We start from the raw sequence: 20140 nt of genomic DNA on the forward strand, positions 1-20140 counted from the left end.
TAAATGCGAATTGACAGCGAAAAGTAAAAGCTAAACAATTCGAATGACACGCACACACGTTTGCAAGCGGATAAATGTATGTGTGGTTGTAAATTTATATATTTATGTATATGTTAGGGTTAGCCTAAAAAATCTTTGGACGTCGAAAAATTATTCAATGATTTTAAGACATTATTTTGTATAAAATCGAAAAAATTTGGTTTAACGCTTCAAAGATGGACTTTGACTTCGAATTACCTTTGAATGACTTTTCCACTTTTTTCATATCGTTGAATTCCCTACAAGAATAAGTTTTCATTCACACTATCCAAACTTCCCAATATAATAAGAAAATATCCCTCTGTTATATCGGAAGTCCAAAATCACATAACGCCACAAATAAATATTAATTGAGAGCTCAAGCTCTGTCAGAATTTTTACCTATACTCTGAAGAGGGTATATATAGTTTGTCACGAAGTTCGTAACATTCTAAAAGAAGCATTGGAGACTTTGTAAATATATACAAATTATCATCTTGACGAGCTGAGTCGATTTAACCATGTCCGTCTGTTCGTCCGCCTGTGGTTGTTCCTCTCCTGAAGTGCCCTGATAACATCAGAAGCAATCCACTTTAGTCGGCATGAATGGGAGTGTGGAGATTGGAGTGATAAGTGGCGCCCCGCAGGATTCCATCTGTGGTTGACATATTTGGAACCTTATATATTGTGGCTTGTTTGCGGCCTGTGTCACTTATTGAGTCTCTGTAAGGTGGGAAGCAGCCACAACAGTCTTGGGATCCCAAACTCTCCTCTCAATACGGCGTTGTATTATGCTTGCCTATTTTGCTGTATGTCGCACCGTCTCAACGGATGCTATGCAGATTCATTTAGGTGCACCCCCACTTAACCTATTGTCATACAGTATAATGTTGGCTACAGGTTAACAAGGGGCTTCAGTGTGTCATTGCTGCGGAATGACTGGATTTCCGATGATGATGTGGAGCAAGAAAGATATCTATGAAGCGGGAGGCTTCTAGACGATATTGTCAAATATATGTGGCAAAACCGCTGCGGCAATAGTCCTAACAGCCGAGTGACTTATGAGTACATTCGGGACGTAGGGTTAATTTTGTTTGAAAATCGGTTTTCTGCTTACCGAGCATCTTGGGGGTATCGGACTGAGCATGTGTAATTGCAGAATGCCCGATGTAGTCGGATATTAGGGGCCTGAGTGGTATGGGAATTAGCTGAGCTGATGACTGTTTAGAGATTAACGCTGTGATCCCCACTAGTCGCAATGCCGAACAGTTAGAGCCTTTTGTGCGTGAATTGTTTAGGTGACGAAGGCGTTTTACTGAGAATTAGGGTTAGCTGCGTATGGGGTCCAAACTCTGGTCACCAGTCAAGAGTATGTAGTATGGAAACTCAACTGGTAGTAGCTTTTGAGCGCAGTGGGGTAAGGCTGTCGTCAGCATGTACCCACGTTAAAAACACCGGATATTATCCGTCTGTCTGTATATGACATATCGATCTGAAATTTTACACACGTCACTTTTTCTCCTAGGAGCTGCTCCGTTATCGGAACCGCTGATATCAAATTATAATACCCTATGACTACCATACAAACTGAAAGCTCGGAATCGGAAAATTTTTAAGATATCTAACCAAAAAAATATAAAAAAATGTTTGGTCCACCCTAATCATATATACATACATATATTAAAATACACTTTTGCTAGTAATAAATCTTTAGTAAACTCCTTTTCAAGGCACGAGCTCAGACTTTTAATTTTATATTTTATATACCACTTTCTTCCTTTCTCTAACGTCACAAATGTCAATGCGTAAGTTAATCATCAATCAGTGTCAGCAGTAAGAAGCTGGGTTATTGTTTGAAAGCTAATGCGGTCCGTATGCGTCGCTTTTAAATTGAATGCGGTAGCGTAAATGTTTATATGTATACATAAGTGTATGTGGGTGTGGTAGTGAGAGGGCGTGCTGCGTTTTGTGCGACAACTTTGCTGTCTGTCAAAGTGGCAGCTTACCGCGGGACTCTTTGCCCTGCATCATAAGGCGGCTTTCCTTTGCCTTTTTGGTTTCCTCTTTCGTCGCAGTTTTGTACGCGTCCTTACACTTATTTTCCGCTTGAACTCCACAGTGTTTTTGCACGCAATTTTCTTGCCCTTCTTCTTCTCTGGGGATTGCCTTTCGCTTCATATTTTATGATTTGATTTATTTGATCCATCATTGTGCCGCCACTAACGACGTTGCTGATTTGCATTTATTGAAATACATTTGTGTTTATGTGACGCACGCGCACTAACATCAGTACAAGTGTATATGCAGCTGCTTTATTTCTGTCAAGCAGCACAGCTTAACTGACATGCTTGCATTGTTAGCTCATTTGCGGGCATGCTTCACAGATTAGGATTTTTTTAATACGTTTGAGGCATTCTCTTAAGAATCTAGTGTGAGAAGATGATTTTTTGTAGTGTAAAGGTAAGGTTAGGTTAAGTCGTAGAACTGGTCCTCGCACCAAAAGTATCGCAGACTCCCACTTGTACATCTGTGGATTCGCAAAACTTCTACATATGGATCACCTGACCAATTTAGATCGACGAGCGCATTGAGCGTATGTCGGTTAATATTAATCGCGGCCATTTTACCAGGTGCGGCGAAAGTGTATTCATATAATTGTTTCAACCTCAGGTCTGGGCATTTCTGGGCATTTCTCGACTCATAAGATGTGTAACCTCAAAGCATGTGTCCAGTAGAGCACTTATCATGGCGGCGAGATAAACTTTATTAAGGGAAAATACTTCGAAGATCTACTTGGGTTTCAATTCGGGCCAACGTACGGTGTGTTTAAAGTAGGTACCTCCTGCCTTACCCCACGGCGCTCAAATGCACAGCAGATCAAAGCAAGGCGTAAGTTAATCAATCAATTACCAGTTAATAGTGTGGTATACTCACATCAGCCAGCTTGGCAGGATTCGAGAGCCATCCAAAACCTCTTCCGTACTTTGGATCCGGCACCCGTTTGCAATGAAACTCCACATTAAACTAAGAAAGTTTCAGTTATAACCACAACCACCTCGATACTCCTCGAACTCCAAACTTTTCCTCCTCTGATGAAATTGGGATAAAAATGCCCTCTTCTGCAGGCTCATAATATATCGATTCCTCTGTGACCTGATACTCAACCAAGTGGCATAACAACGAAGCTTGATGCCACTGATTAAGAAGCTAAACACACCTTGACTAGCCTTGAGCGCACTGTCAACCACCTTAAGGTTACTATTGGAGATCTGCTATCGCAACAAATGCACACCTCTCTGAAGAAAGCTGCACTTGGGAGTGGCGCACCTCCTGCTGCCTTTATGGCAGCTACCTCCGCTTGAAAGACACTGCTTATGGCGAACGAACATACTAATCGCTTTATTGAAACTAAAAGTAGATAAAAGCCGACTTCACCCATCTTTGTTATCAGATTGTATCTATTTTATGAGTAAGATTGTATTTTCCTCCTGAACTCGAATCATATTTTAAAATTATATATAAGCTCATGGGGATTAAACTGTATACAATATTAGGCGTAATTAGTGACCTTACTTTACAAATTCTCCAACTAAGAGAAGTACGCAATATATTCATGCTTAGTAGCTCGAGTACTTTGGAATGTTATTTAAAAAATATTCCTGACATATTTTGAATAAATCGGCTGATTAAAACTCCAGATATTGTGGCAACTGTATCAAAAAAAATAGTTTCGAAAGAAACGTGTTTAAAGTTTCGCTGTCCGCTGAACTCCGTTATATCCACCCCCAGCTAAATACTATAAAAGGTGTAATCTTCTATAAGAGTGTACAGCTGCTGGCATCATATTGACATCCAACAACACCGCCATTTGGTCTGCTTTTTCTGGACTTGATAAGGGCATAAAGCGTATGACTATGAAAGAAAAAGTCTTAGTTTTTTCTATTACTAAAATTTAGTTAAGATAAGAATATTATCCTAGATTTGATATGGTCCATTGGAGTGAGCACATTCAGATACTTTTGTTTCAAATGCACAAGAAATATGTACCATTTTTGCTATTTTCCGCTGGAGATATTATTGCATCAGGGTAAATCGAAATTTTCATAACAGAAGCGACTGAACCATTGTTGTGCTTCACGAACTGATACAGCATCGTCTCCGTAAACTGCACAAATTTCACTGCGAGGCATTCTTCCCTTTTTTATACAAAAATTTCAAAGTATAGTGAACTTGAGTCAACTTCCCTGAATTTATTTATTTTTTTTTTGTTAAAATCTCGCCTTTTGAATATTATATGGTATGACACAACGCAATTAATGGCGCTGGAGATATACGATTGCAACTGCATCTATCGACAAAATACGAAAGGACTTTTTCGACTATTCAATATATAGTATATCTGCATTGCGCAATACTGCTCAAATTCTCTTAGTGTACGCATTTCAACCAGACTCCATAACCCTTAAAAACTCGCACACACACACAAAGGGCAGTAAATAAAAAATATCACAAACTTTTTATGCCTAAATTAAAAGAGTCAAAGAGAGGACTATACGAGACAATGTCAAAGCTTTGCGCACACATTTTTTGTGCAACAATCAGTGTTCACTTCGCAAGCGTTCGTCGTGTGTTAATATCTTTTTATTGATCATCAACAGAAGTGTCACCTGCAAAAACAAGTGAAGCCTGAAAGCAAGGCAACAATTGATTGAACCTTTCTCACAAAAAAAGCGTTACTTTTCATCCACCGTGTTTGCTTTTTTCTGCCGCCATTTATTCGTAAATATAAAAAGGTTCTGACTGCAACGCAATTGATTAGAAGTTTTACGGCTGTTTTATTGTAAACGAAGCTGGTGTTTATTATATTTTTTATTGAGGGAATTCGGCATAAAACGACCCTTTTATAGTCTATTATGTGTTATAAGCTGATTTTAAAAGCTTTGTCCACACAGCTTATTTGTATACCTGTGGGTGAAAAGTTATCGTTAGTTACTCGTTAAATTTTAATTGAATAGACTTTCATTGCATCACGGAGAATGAAAGTAATTAAATAAATAAGTTTTCATTTCACTGTAAAAAAGTTTGAATAACAGGTCCTTTTCTTTGCTTTTTAATGACATTTGATAACTGTAATTTATCGGTCAGGTTATTTGAGCCTATCGTTCAGGGGTTACATGGTTTTTACCGGGTAAAACACAGCCTTTTTTCAAAATTTTTTCTCAAATAATTTTCAGTGCAAATTTCGCGACATTTTTTTGTCAAATAGTTGTAATCGAAAAAAAATCCTTCGTTGAAGTCTTTAAGAAATGTATCTGAAAGACATGTGTAAAATTTCATGAAGAGCCATTGAGTAGTTCTCCAGAAATCTTGCTTATCGACTTCAAAAACAAATTTTCGAGAAAAACGCGCTTAAAGACGACGCACTTAACCTTGCTAGCATGTAGCGCACAAGTTCTCAAGGCTATATCTTTGAAACTATTACTCGGATAGACTTGAAATTTTAGAACAATATTCTAGAGCTGTTGTATAATAATAAAATAATAAAAAAAATCGATATTTTGAAACCAGTAAACCAACTTAACCCCTTAACACTAACTTTAGAATTTAAAAAAATTAGTATTTAAGGGGGTATTGATATCTTAAGAATACAAAAAAAAAATTTTACAAAAAAATATTAAAAATTAAAATAATTAGAGGGGGAGAGACAGGTGTGAAAAAAATGGCGCATCCTGGTGACATTGATCCTGACTCTCCTGGAGGTCTGAAAAAATAAATCAAAAGAAATTCATAATCATTAAGGATGCTGTTATAGTCCCTACCTCAATGAACACGAAAAATTTTTTTTTTGAAAAATGGCGACTGCCTGAAAATAAAAATATTTTTTTTTAGCTTTTTTTGAAATTCCAGAATTTTTTAAAATATTAAAAACAAAGGATTAAGGATTATATAAAGATTACACAAAATTTCAATTAAATCGGTTGTATAGAACTTGAGATAATGCCGGTACCGTGTGGAAAAAAATAGTTTCGAGAAAAACGCGTTTAAAAAAGTGAGTCCACCTACCTACTGCTAGGTACTGCGTCACTAAAGTAGCTCTTAAAATAATTTTAATTTTTAAAAACCGTTTGGAGGATATGTTCTTAAGGGTCTTAGCTTCAAATATATGAAAAAATCGAGTTTTTCAAAATTCTAGAGTAGAATACCCCCTTAAAAAAGTCAAACACTTTGACTTTCTTTTCTTCAATTCCTTAAACTAATAATGTGACAAAATTTTACCTGCACTGACGAAAAAATACGATTTCATGTATTTTTGTTACAATTATCTTCCATACACTTATTATAAACCTCTCCCGGGATGACCTTCAATGCCTTTGATGAATTTAGGTTTTTTTCGGTTTCGATTCATTTTTGCAGCACCGTTCGCTAGATTGTTTGGTACTTTACACTTCCTATTCATAAACCCACATCTCATCACCGGTAAGCATGCGTTTGATTAATGATTGTGTCATCTACTAGATTTCGCCAAAGATTCAGGTCTTTTGTTACGGGTCTAACAATAACACGCTTCATACCCAAAACATTAACCACCACTATGTGTTGAGTCGATCGATAAGGGATATTGTGATCCATTCTGATACTAACACGGCGGTATTCATGCTTTGTTTCAGTAACTTTTTCGATGTTATGGTCATTTATAAAGATGGATAGACAACTGCCATGAGGCATGACTTCACGAACTGCACTTAATGCTTTATTACACCCAAATACTTGTGCTCGTGATAAAGTAGACTCCCAAAACATTTTCAACGATTTCGGAACCGTGATTCCATTGTAAATGTAACATTTCAAGCAACCTCATTTAAAAAATTTTTTTTCTTGGTAAAAGTGGTCGTACAAACATTTCGCATCATAAACAAAGAGGCATCAAACGTACCTTAATTGATGTACGGATGTATGTATATAATTTTCCTGCAAAGCCTGTTATAACCGCCGATAATTAAAAAAAAATTCCATTATAGTATTGGGAAATTCTTAAAGAAAGCCATCACTTGTTAAACTCCTTAATTTTTGTATGTCTTTAGTAAGCATAAGTAAATTCTATTATATTACCTAATTATAATTATGGTTTTTCATTTATTACGTTTAATGAGTAAACCATAAGCCAGCTCTTTTTTGCTTATACAAAAGCGACCGATTTTATTGTTTTTAAAGTAATAACGCGACTAACGTTCGTGTTTCAATTTAAAAAATAAAATAAAACATTAATTTAAATTATAGTGTAAATGAAATTAAATTAAAAAATAAAAAATATCATATTTTTATCGCATTTCAGTCTCTTACATTTCGAGCTCATTTTGTAAAGCTCACCAACTTTCAAATGATTTTGTCTATAACTGAATTTGTTTTGTTTTTATTTTTTGATAAATAACATATCATTAACTTATTTCTAAATAACAAATGTCTATACCGCAAAAAGAACCGCTATAAAGTGTTGTCAAATATGCAGAACACTTAAAAATTTTGAGTGGTAAACTTTGCGTGGCCAAGAGTGTATGTATATACGGGGTAAAAACGGTGCTTCCAAAATTGTTCTAAACATAAGCAGAAAGGTCTTGGATTTCTTAAAGAGTTTTTTAAAAAACAAAAAAATCATTTCTGTAAAAAAATATTTGTTTCTTTACTATTTAACAGGATATATTAAATTTAACACCATAAAATATATACATAAATGATCGACATGACGAACTGAGTCGATTACAGTACAGTACACGAATTAGTCCCTCAGTTTTCGAGATTTTCATCTGAAAATTTGCATACGTGTCTCCAAGAAGCTGCTCTTTTTTCGGAATCGCTAACTTCAGATCATTATAGGATATACATATGTAGCTGTCGTATAAGTTGCTCGATCATAATCAAGATTGCTTTAATTTACCGGATGTCCTCTAAAGAATTGGTAGAGATTATTGGTAAAGGCATTTATACAATATACGAACAAATTGTTCAAATCGCATCGCCATATCATATAGCTGCCGATTAAAACAAATAGTAAAATATTTCTTTTCCTTATCAAGTCCCAGGCTAGAAAAAACTTTTTTTATACCCTATACACCTAACGGTTGTATGTATATATCATCTTGAAGTAAAAATAATCGAATTAGATATAGGGCTATATATATATAAATGAACAGGATAACGAGACGAGTTGAAATATGGGGAATTGTCTGTCCGTTCGTCCGTCCGTGGAAGCTATCCATTCCAAAAAACGTGAAAATGAGTAGATGTACGTAATCGATCACTGCCACTCCCCAAAAACGCCATAACTAAGCGCTAAATAAAGGTACAAGTTGTAAAGGGCTAAAAATTGAAAAGATGGGCGTGGCCTTACCCTCTATAGGCTTAATGCGCGTAAATAGATGAAATCGGACGACAACCTCGCTGTCTGCCATATAACGGGTTTGTTAAAAACTACGAAAGGCGCAATAAACCAAAAACTGATTGCGTCAGATACATAAAATTTTACATCCAAGATTACTCGTAGATAAAAGAACTTTATAGTAGCCGTTGTAGAAATTGGTCAATGTGCGTGACACCACCTACATTTAAGGGAAAACCCATAAAGTCCGGGCGATATCGAACTATGATCACGCCTACTTCTAATAGAACGAAATTTCAAACCTGTTTTTTCACTTTCCAGTTAGGTTTTTTCGGTTTCCAGTATACAAATTAGGCACCAATGAATGTATTGGGAACTTTGCACGAATATACAAATCGGTCAATATGTAAGATATGTTGATAAAATTAACTGAACATATAACAAATACTATGTTTACTGTGTTTAATGCCGAAAATATTTTATTATACTACATGTAATGATTATCGTTACTCTAGTTAACCGTATAAAAAAGTATAAAATGTTCAGTTACAACTGATCTGAGCACTTCCTTACTTGTTTGTCATTATTCGTTGTCAACACTTCCGTCACTTCGACGCATAAATATTTCCCACTTCCCTAATATTGAATACTCCAAAATAAGTGTTGGTTAAAACGAAAAGAAAATTATAGTAACCCTCTAGCAGCTAGAGTTTTTCAATTTGCTAGCATATTGGTTTCCCAAATATTATTACCGTGTTCTCACAAAAAAAAAATCGTTTGCTAGAAACCTAGTAAAGCGCTTTTCTATTTTTCCGCGCCATGAAATTTTTGTTCCAAGTTTTCTTTGCTGCTAGTTTGATTGTTTGCTGTCGCTGTGGTTGGTGAGCTTGTACGACAAATTGCCTCAGTTTTTTTGGAGACCCATCCAAGGCGCAAATTCTAATAATAAGCAAAATTACCCGACGGCCAAAGCTGCCGAAATAAGTACAAACATAAATATTTATAAGTGCCTGTGTGTTCTCAATTGAGTCTTTTTATATATAAGCTGTGGAAATTCCAACGCTAAAATTCCTGGGGTGGCGGCTATTTGTTTTCGACTTTGCGGTTAATAAGAGAGACTTAGAAGCTAATATATGTACATATGTATGTAGCACATGCATGTTTTTGCATGAATATATATATATATATATACTTACCTACATACATACATACACAGCATGCAGGTAGCATATAAAATCTTCCCCTTAATATGGGACGTCAAGGCTTTTCGTTGAAATATACACACGTATAGATGCTTATGCATGTGACTGTGTGCGTATGCTTATATCCGAAGGCGAAGGCCACATTCATGTGGCATTCGAAAAGTTTTTTCCCCGACGCTTTTGTTTTCCTTCTTATTTCACTTTTGGTACGTGTTTTGTGCGCTAGCATTTCGGCGGCTTACCGTTAGCTGACAGCTTTCAGTTCCAGCAACCTCGTCCAATGTCAGCAGTGTGTGTACATTTGTGGGGAATGTTGTCGCTGACAATTTAAGTTCTCTTACATACACAACAGCAACAACAAGACACACATACACACACACATAGCCATAATAATAGTCACCAACACTCGGGCAACACTTGTTCGCTAGGCATTCGCACTCATATTCGTGGGGGACCCTTGAATATATTCGGAAAAAATTACTTAACGTTGCGGCTGTGCCAGACAACGTCGAGCACAACCATTTTGTGGCATAACTTTTCTTAACAGCAATGAACACTAACCAAAGTGAAGATGGCAGGTAAAGATGACACCGCTCAGTGTGCGGCTGTGAAGATGTTGACTGAAACTATGATAAGGACCTCGCTGCTGGCATTGAAGTGTGTACCACATGGCGCTGGGAGGGATCTTGATAAAAGCAAACACTTTTGCTTGATGTACATGTGTATGTATGCGTACATACTTATATACATAAGTACATATGTATGTATACATGAGAGAGCGCTCAATTTTTATTGTAGCTGTTTTATGCTTTTAAATCCTTTTTGTTCTTGTTGTTGTTGTGGTATTGTTTACTTGCCGTTTAGTGGTTTTAAAAAACAATTTCGCTTTAAGCGTTTTTAAATTAATTCTGCAGCGAAGTTCACCCTAGGTTTCTTGTTATTTGATTAAATAGGGTGGTTTTGTTTTTGGTAAGCATTTCGAAGTAAATACAAGTATGTTGACAAATTGAGTGTCCTCAAACAAAAAATAAATTTTGTTTTGAAGAGTTGTTACCAAATAGAACGTGTACCACAAATTTAAATAAAAACAAGAAGACAGGTTTCGAAGAAGCACCGACGCTATAATAAATGCGTATTTTCTCTGAGATTGCGCCGTTGTCCTGGACAATAACCGATGCCAAAATTCGGAATGACAGCTCGTTAAAAACAAAAGTTTTCATATAAAGACTAGAACTTGATCGATCAATTCATTTGGCAGCTATATACTGCAGTGATCCGATATCGGACGCTGCGACAAATGAATATATCTCAAAAACTGTATGACTAGTTGGCGTATGTACAGGCAGACGGCTATCATGGCTAAATCTAATCCTCTCTCCAGTACTGGACGACATAAGACAATACACCGACCACAAACTTAATATATCCTGTATATAAACAACATTTGAAGTGATTTGTATAAAATATAGAACGAGGAAATGCAAAAGTCTTGACGTATACTTCTTCCAGGTCTTTCCATGTGACCTTGTTAAGGTAGCTTAACAATCAACCGCATATTTTTATTGTCTTACCGGATTTTATGCTCCTAAGACGAGATTATTATTATTAAACGATGAACCTTTAACTGTCAAGTGCCTAAAGACAATATCGGATAGAGCACACCCACCACCGACAATACTCTTGTATTATTTGTAAACTACCTGAGTATTCTGCCTGCGTTATTATGAAACGATTATTACATTAATTCAACTTTGGTACCTGCCCTCTGGGTATTACTTGTAATCACATTGTTCTATAACTACAACTACCTGTTATTTATACTATAAAACCGGCGCACTTGTCGCTGTGGACTCATTCACCTACTCGAAAAGTTAGAGAGCAGATATCTCAATAATGGCAGAATTAAACTTTATTCGGAATCACATCAGAAACGATAACTACAATCATGACGAACTGTCCGAAAACTATACACTTTCGGAGAAAACTTTGAGACGCATCCATATGAATGAACTGACAATTTATCTTTGTAAATTAAAAGGTGAAGATTCAACTAAACTGAAAATAAATTTAAATGACGAAAATCGAGAGCAAGTCAAAAACTCTATTGACGCAGTGCTCAGCAACGCAACGAGTCAGCGAAGAAAGTTACGAGCACGGCGCAGATTATTCATGGAGCCGAACAACAGACGTAAGTCCTCCAATGTGCAAAAATCAATCGGCAACACAGACATTATAAACTTCCGAGTGTGTGCCAGGAGTAAAACTATAGGCAAAGTACGACGCGGTTATTTAGAAGAAGCACGCAGAAAGGTCGAGCGAGAAATGCGTTGGGAGCGTATCTTGAAAATGTACGGGAACATTGTACAGGAAGGCATCAACAGCAGTAAAATGACGATGGAGCCAAATTTTGCTTTAATAGATATGTTTAATATTTCCATTGTTGATATTTGATACATATTTTTATGGTTATATTTAGGAAAGTTCCAGAAAATTAAAAATAGACATTGTAATATGTGTACAATAGTTAGTTAAGTAGAAAAACTATACTAAATATGCTATAATAAAAAGATGTTAATGCTCAAAATAAATAAGTTATTAAATATACAAGGGGACTCCTTTATGCTATGCCCAATCTATGTGGATTAGAGAAATGTTTTGGGAATGGAAAGATATAAAAAACTAATTTTTCCAATTTATTCTGGAAGTAATAGAAAATTTCCCGGCCTACCATAGTAAAATAGATTTTTTATTCAGTGTGTCACCTTTAACATAATTCGTATCAAAGGTGATACACTGATTTTCATTACTACGAGTATTTTTGTAGTATTATTTGTCCTTTGCTTAAAAGCAGGATTCATTTTCAGCGATCACTTTTTGATATGAAAATATTGTAGTTTTTCCTAGCGAGCAATCATTTGAAGTTTGACTGTACGTCATCCATTTTGTGGATTTTTTTATGTTTTCGTTGGTAACAACCTCTTTTGGATGTCTACTGCATTCACCGTCTTTCGGTCTTTCGCCACCTCTAAACTTAATATACAAATCTTTGATGATTGATCTTTCTGGAACAGTGTTCGGAAACTCGTCCTCAAGCTAAGTTTTTGCTTCAACGGTAATTTTTTACTTTCAAAAACCATTCCAGTTTTTCAAAATAACAAAATTTCTTCACTTAAAATGTTATAATTCAAAAAATGATGACACAGTTGTTAAATAAAATATTACAGACCAAATTAAGTGCAAAAATAAAGTCATTCCTGTTAACAGAGGTCAAAGCAAGAGAATTGTATTGAAATCTCTTGCACTTACGCGAAATTAGTAACTAATTATTACTCTTTGGTGTCTTCCTAAGGCCAACTTTTTCCACTCAGACTTCTCTTAAAGTCTTCTTCAATAAAATTCATACATCTTTCGATTTAATTTGACTTTAAAGCTTTGCGTATTTTCCCTTTTTTATAAAACAATTATTGTGAAGACTTAAAACTTTCCCGTCCTGCATACACACACATAGCTGAGAATTAATAAAAGTGCAAAGCTAACAACACAGACACCAAAACGGTTAAAGCACCTGCCAAAAGAGATATTAAATGTTTTTGTTGTTTTTTTTTCTTATCTATCTAAGACAGTTAATGCAAAAGAAAAAAATCAAACGAACTCTGCAAGGATTTCAGCTTAACGAAGAAGAAAACATAAAATGTAATCCGGTGTATTCTTGCGCAGCATAAGCTCTGTGCGGCATAAAGCGCACGAATTGCTGCGAAGCGTACTTCTTGTTCTTCTTCAACATCTTTTCTACTTTTGTGCGCTCTTTTATTTTTGCTTTTCGCCAACTTTCCGCTTGCCGAGTTATTTGGCAAAAACATTTCTTCTTATCGCTTTCACAACTCTTACGCTCCGCCAATAATGACGTCATAACCGCCAAAATGCAATTCTCATAAAAGTTGGCAAGCTTTTCTATATTGTTTTATTGTGGGAAAATAGAAAAAAATAATATGAAAGTGAAAGAAAAATAGTAGAGTGAAAGCATTATAAGAGTTTAGCGTTGCCATTTGGTATGTGTGAGTATTAGAGGATGGTTCAGATGGAGATGTATGGCTGTACTTATATTAGGTAAAATATGTAAGAAGGATGTGCATAGGTGCATGTATACACACCACATAATATACTTCAGAGGTCAAAGCATTATGTGGCTTCCAAATCGTTTAATTTATAAGTTTTTATGCTCATCCATGCAAATGTGCTTTCAGGAGCTTTTATTAATTCTATGGCAAGTGTGCAAAATCATCTCAAATACTATGTAGATTAGAAATTTTTAAATATAATACAATTTTTTGTCATCAAACTTATTTTTCTTCATGATTAGAATAAAAAAAGTACATCCAATTTAAAATAAAACTTAAAATTTTAGCTTCGGCCGGATATTGTACCATTTTCTTCGGCATTAATCCGTCCCAAATTTTGAGATGATATCTAATAAAAGGGGTTTTCTTACAAGAACTTAAATTGGATCGGTCAGTTTGTATGGAAGCTATATTCTGTAGTGTCCGATATGCACTTCGTAGCAATATGTCTACTGACACTTTTATAGCGGCCACTCCTGCTTGAAGGACATTCCAGTAATCTAGTAGTCTAAAGCTAAGATTAACAAAGAGCTGAGGTTAAATTCCTACTTATTCAGAAACGACCATGACATATCAAACATCCATATACCCAGCGCGCAACGAGTCCCCGCATGACACTCACCAGCGGTTTGCATGCCTTGCTTACCCTACACATCTGACACCACTCTCCCTATGGTCCGACCCCGTCGAAACAGCACTTTACTTGGCCTACCATGACCTCGATGACAACTTATCTAATTCTTGCCATCCTAACGGAGACTAGAAAACAGTTACAACAACATTGACAAAGAGCTCTTTAGATAAAATCTTCAGGCTGGCTCTGTCTTTTCTCCTTCCATCCACATATACCTCGTATAAGCAGAAGTTGCCACAAGTGGCCTCTGCGACGTAGCGTTTCACGATTTTAGAAATATCATTGAAGAAGGAGCGAATTTCAAGCACACCTTCATAAGTCCATTTCATTGTAAGGAATGTTCAAATTTTGATTGAAAAAAATAGCAGCATTCCTTCGACACTTCGTAAACGCTCCCGTCTGCGCCAGTGTAACCGATTTGCGCCTTTGCCGATTCAAATGTAAACCATTTATGTCAACCAGTAATTAACACACTGAACTATTTATATACATACTCTATGTATATATTTTCGCATACAATCAAAGCTACCCCAAATACAAACTTACTAGTAATAATCCCCACGTCAATCACAACTTGAGTTACCATTAATTAATGCGATTGTAATTGCGAATGTGCGAGTTCGCTTGACCCTCTTTCATATTTTCGCATGCACTTCATTTAACTTTCTCTAACCTACTTGAGCTCCGCTTTTTATTACTTTACGTGTCTGGCAAAACGGAAGCTGATAATTTTTCTTCACGTTCATGCACGAATTTTTGAAGTACACACATCACGAATATTACTTACTTTTCTCATTACTTGTTATGCTTTCCATAGCACCTAAATATAAATACATTAAAATAGGTACACATAAATTTTTTTCTCGTGACTTCATTCAGCATTGCATTTTCCTCACTTCATATAGTAAATGTTTGCATTTTCATTTGTATATGAACATTACTTCATAATTTTTTACTATATTCCTTATTATTGCTTTGTCGTTTGAGGCGTTTGGTTCGTACGAAATATATCTTAACTCGTTTATTTTAATCGTCACGTTGGTATGGCAATCTCGTTGTCCGAAGGCGAACCACATAAAATATATTTTAGATTATTTTTCATATTAGTTATTTCGTGACTTGATTGTGTAATATGTGTTGCAAAGGGAACACATATTAGTCAAGCTAAAAAAAGACACGCTTGATAATTAAAACGAAAAGACTACTGCGTTAATTCTTTTAAGAAAGAAAATTAAACAAAGGTCCTCCACTTCTACAGTGAATCCGACCTTCTCCGCGGGTGAAACCGAAAAACATTTTCTACTAGAAGATAGTATCCCTGCAATGACTTAAGTTATGGTCGGTCTTGGTCTGCAAAAGTGTGATTTCTGATCAGATCAAGAAACGTTGATCATCGAGAACTGTAAACAGAAAATAAAGAAAAAAATTTAAAGGGGATGGAATCATTTGTTGCCGGGTATTGATTACCCAAAATTTTAAAAATGTTTTGAGAAAAACCTATTTATAAATGAAGAGGTGGAGCTGAAGGTAATGAGCGGCTATACATGAGAGGATTGTAAATCAAAAACTATTTTCTTATCGAAATATATATAAAATCCCCTTTTTTTTTAATTTCGCACTAAATGTGCTTCTTAAATATTTAGTAACATCGATAATGGAGTGAAAAATTTATGTAATTTTTAAAGAAATAAGAGAAACATGAAAATATATAAGTTCTAAGAAGGTATATTTGTGCTAAAAATCTGCCCACAAGATTATGGCACAAACAAAATATTTTAGTCGTTTTCATGGAGTAATAGTCTTAACTCAAACAATTGTAGAACAAAAGTAGAATTTTATGACATTTCATCCAATCTTTCTCAAGATTGATTGGTCTGCTTTATCTAGTTAACGATTCTGGTCACTGAGTTTTCGATACAACCAATATATTGAGAGAACACTATTACGAAGTAGTTCCGCAACCACCGTTAAGACACCAAATTTACTATGACCGCCTATTTTAGCTTTCCTATACCTAAAAAGTGCACAATGCTTAAGAACTTCACTCAATGACGTAGAAGTTTGAAAGGATCATAATTGAACCCGTATTAAAGCTTTGGAAGGCCGTTCTAAGGATAGATGGAGATTATGTTGAAGGACAAAGCCAAAAAGCTTATTTTCATTGTTTTCCAGCGCATGTGTGATAAGACACCTTGAGACGCTTGAGCTTCACTTTTTTGTGTATACTGTAAACGTACCGTATTCGTAACACCTGCTTAGCGGAAGTATTCACTAATTTCCAAACTCAGATTATCTAAGAGTACTGTATATTTTTTTATTGACGATTTGACAAGATAAGCCTCATTTTGAATCCCTAAAGGTTTACGATTAATCATAATTTACAAAATACTCACATTACAACTAAGACTATCCCAGTTCTCATTTTCATCTTCTTCAAAACACTAATTCTCTTTTTTTTAGTCAAAATTATATTGCCCCAGATAACAGGCCGTTCCACCAGTCATAACTTCAATTAATTTCATTCAATAAAAAATAAAAATGTTTCGCAAATCTTCATTTTAAGCCCTATTCTAAATACCTGCTTTTCAAGGCTTAACGGCTTTGGCAAAATCTCACAAAAACCTATCGAACTTTTCTATTCCAATTTGAAGCGAAATAATATAATTGAAATGCTAATAACACCTGGGCACAATGGAAATTGCTTATTATAAGCTTCAACACGCAGAACGAATAAGTTTGCAGTCGCCGGCTTTCTGTCACTGCCAATTATTCCACTATAAATCCAGTTAACAACTAATTAACATAAAAATTAATTCACCCGAAAAGAGTGAGGCTCAAACAAACGATGCCCACAAGAGCGCCTATACGAAAGTGGGCCCCACAAATAATGTCTGACTACAAAGACAAAGCGGCGAAAATTTAATTGGCCACACAGGCAGCAGAATGAAAGGGAAGAGGAGAATTAAAGTCAAATATACGCTGTCTCTGACAGTAATACATACACATACATACTATACATACTTACAGTTAAAAACAAAAGAACAAAAGTATGAGTACATATATTGTATATATATATATATGTAAACCAAAATATATATGCCAGCACATGTATATATCCACATCAAAATATGTATGTAAATGTGTCGCCACGCTGTCTGGCTGTCTGTTGAAAAAACTTTGTAAAAGTCACTCTATGGCTTGCATGTAACGTATACGCCGCGTAGCACGCTTTTCACTTTGCGGTTGAATTGTAAAACTCATTAAATTTTTCTTCATGTCTAACATTTTATGGTGGTTCATAAACACAATTGTAATTAAATGAAATTTAATTAGCCTGAATTTAGGCAAATTCTTTGAGGAATTAATTTTTTGTCTCGCAATTGTACGCGCGGTATTGTACAATGCTTGGCTAAGGGTTAGCAGAAATTTTATCTCGAATGAGAATTCAAACAAGTGTTTTGGAAATCATAATCGCAATTTTGTGGTTGAAGAATTTGTGGTGGATATATGAGCTTTTACAAAGCACAAAAATATGTTTAAATTTCTGTGTGTACTGAATTTTGGATAATTTACATATTCTATTTGCGATGACGAATTGTGAAACCAAGCATTGTAAAGCTAATATCAGCAATTAAAAAAATTATATTTAATAAATTTTGATAAATGTATAACTTATTAAAGGAAGTAGTTGGACACACATTGTCATTAAAATCCCAAAATCGGTATTGAAATAAAAATAAAAAACAAATACTTTTAATCCAAAACTCTTAGATTAATATACCAGGTTGTTCAATAAGTTTGATAAGAGAGGGTGGATTTTGTACGTCGCTTCATCAGTATGGATGAGACTTGGGTTTATCACCATGATCCTAAATCAAAATAAAAGGCTAAAGAGTGGTGTGAGCCTGGTTGTTCGGCTTTGAAACGAGTCTGTGTCCGGAAATCGGCCTCGATGGTTATGGCATCAGTTTTTTGGGATGCAAAAGGAAGTTTTTTGTGGATTACTTGCAAACTGGTAAAACCATTAATTTTGAGTTGAATGAAAAAATTCTTGAAAAAGGACCCGGTTTGCAGAAGAAAAAAATCTCTTTTCATCAGGACAATATAATCCACGAATTAACGTTCAAATTATTGAAGCATCCACCGCATTCACCAGATTTGGCCGTCAGCGACTAATGCTCAGGGAGATTATACTGGATAATAAAATGTATTTTGAATCATAATATTGTGTTTTTCTAATCAAACAACAAAACTTATTGAACAACCTGGTACATGATTCTAACCAAGTTTTTTGTATAGTTCCCAAAAATCGATTCTTTTTTTTTGCTATGGATACGTTCTAAGACACAATTTTTCTGACGTCAGATTCGGTGGATTCAACTAAATCTAATTGAGATCATAAACTAATCGGCGCACACTACAATTAAATTATCTATATCAAGTTAAATTAAAGATTATAATTTTCTACTCAAGTCAGCATCATTTTATTATGTTAAAACCAACTGCTAGCTTCTGTAAGCTGCTGTAAGAAGAAAAGTTCTTCGTGGACCTGGAATTTAATTTAAAAAGGTGATCCAATTCGAGATTCCGATTCCGTAAGGAGTGCCGCCTTAATGAAAGAAATGAGAACGAGATCGCGGGCTTCAATTTTAGGAACCAACTAGTGGGTTATCATGGCGCGATAAGGTCATTATTGATGGTTACGCTCTCACCGGCATTATTTTTGAATAAATACCGGCCCACAAACCACAAGAAACCCTTGATTTTTATAGAAGAAATAGCAGCTCCTGAATCTCTTCGGGTTGCTTTTCGTCCTAAATGCGACAATTTTGCTTGTTTACATACTCATTGAGCCGGAAATAGGTCTAATCGATGAACAAAATTTGGCTCGAAAACGTCGAGATCTTCTTGGAACTTTTCAAGAACGAAGCTATGTCGCTTGGGAAGGTCGAGCGGTTTCGATTTTTGTACAAGCTTTATTTTGTACGCTTTCATTTTAAGATCTCGACGTAAAATGTACCAAGTCGTTCCATTCGTCAGTCTGAATTGCTACGAACGCCGAATCGACTCTCCAAGGTTTTCGTGTACTCACTCTCAGCTACGACTGCTATATTAATGAGTACTGGACATGGTCTATTCAAGATGGATGATGGTGTTGTGAATAGTACGCTCGCGCTTAAAAGGAGGCTATTGAAAAAAGTACCTCTACTTGGATCACCCTTTACTTTACACGCCTATAAGAAAAGGCAAATCTTAAATTTTTTCATTATTGGAAACGCAAAAATCTTTCACATATTTCTGTAGAAAATTTAATATAAGTTTTCTAAACCACACCCAATTCTGACCACAAAACAACTTGCTAATGATGGCGGCAAGCGTATCACTTGCCGTTGAAATAGTGAGTCTAACTTTCGCATGGTAAGCAAAGCGCTCATATTGGAGGTGTACAGATATAAATATATATATACGTTTTAGTCTATAATGTATAGATAAATATATATTATCCCGCCAACTTTAGTGCAGGTGCTCGGCTTGGGTCCCTGCGCTCAAGTAACTTTAATAAAATTCAATCATTTGCTCAATTAGGATTCGCCAAACCAAACAGACAAGCAAAAATCTGTATTCCCTCCGCAAATGGGCGAAAACTAGCATCAAACAAGGCGCCCGCACGCCCGCCTAACTGCCTTCGGAATGCGTCTTTCATTTCACGAACAACGCTTCATTTGTCCTTTAAATAAGTTATCTACACGCATACACACGCACACACACGCATACACACGCATACAACCCCAAC

The 20140-nt window shown here is 35.6% G+C and overlaps 1 protein-coding gene across 2 annotated transcripts in view; it reads left to right on the forward strand.

Annotated features, from left to right (window-relative positions):
• LOC105222866 (uncharacterized) overlaps positions 1-20140 on the forward strand; it is a 114504-nt gene that overhangs the window by 47950 nt on the left and 46414 nt on the right. The window lies entirely within an intron of this gene.

The sequence above is a fragment of the Bactrocera dorsalis genome, chromosome 4 (genome assembly GCF_023373825.1).
Source record: "Bactrocera dorsalis isolate Fly_Bdor chromosome 4, ASM2337382v1, whole genome shotgun sequence".
Lineage (NCBI taxonomy): Eukaryota > Metazoa > Arthropoda > Insecta > Diptera > Tephritidae > Bactrocera > Bactrocera dorsalis.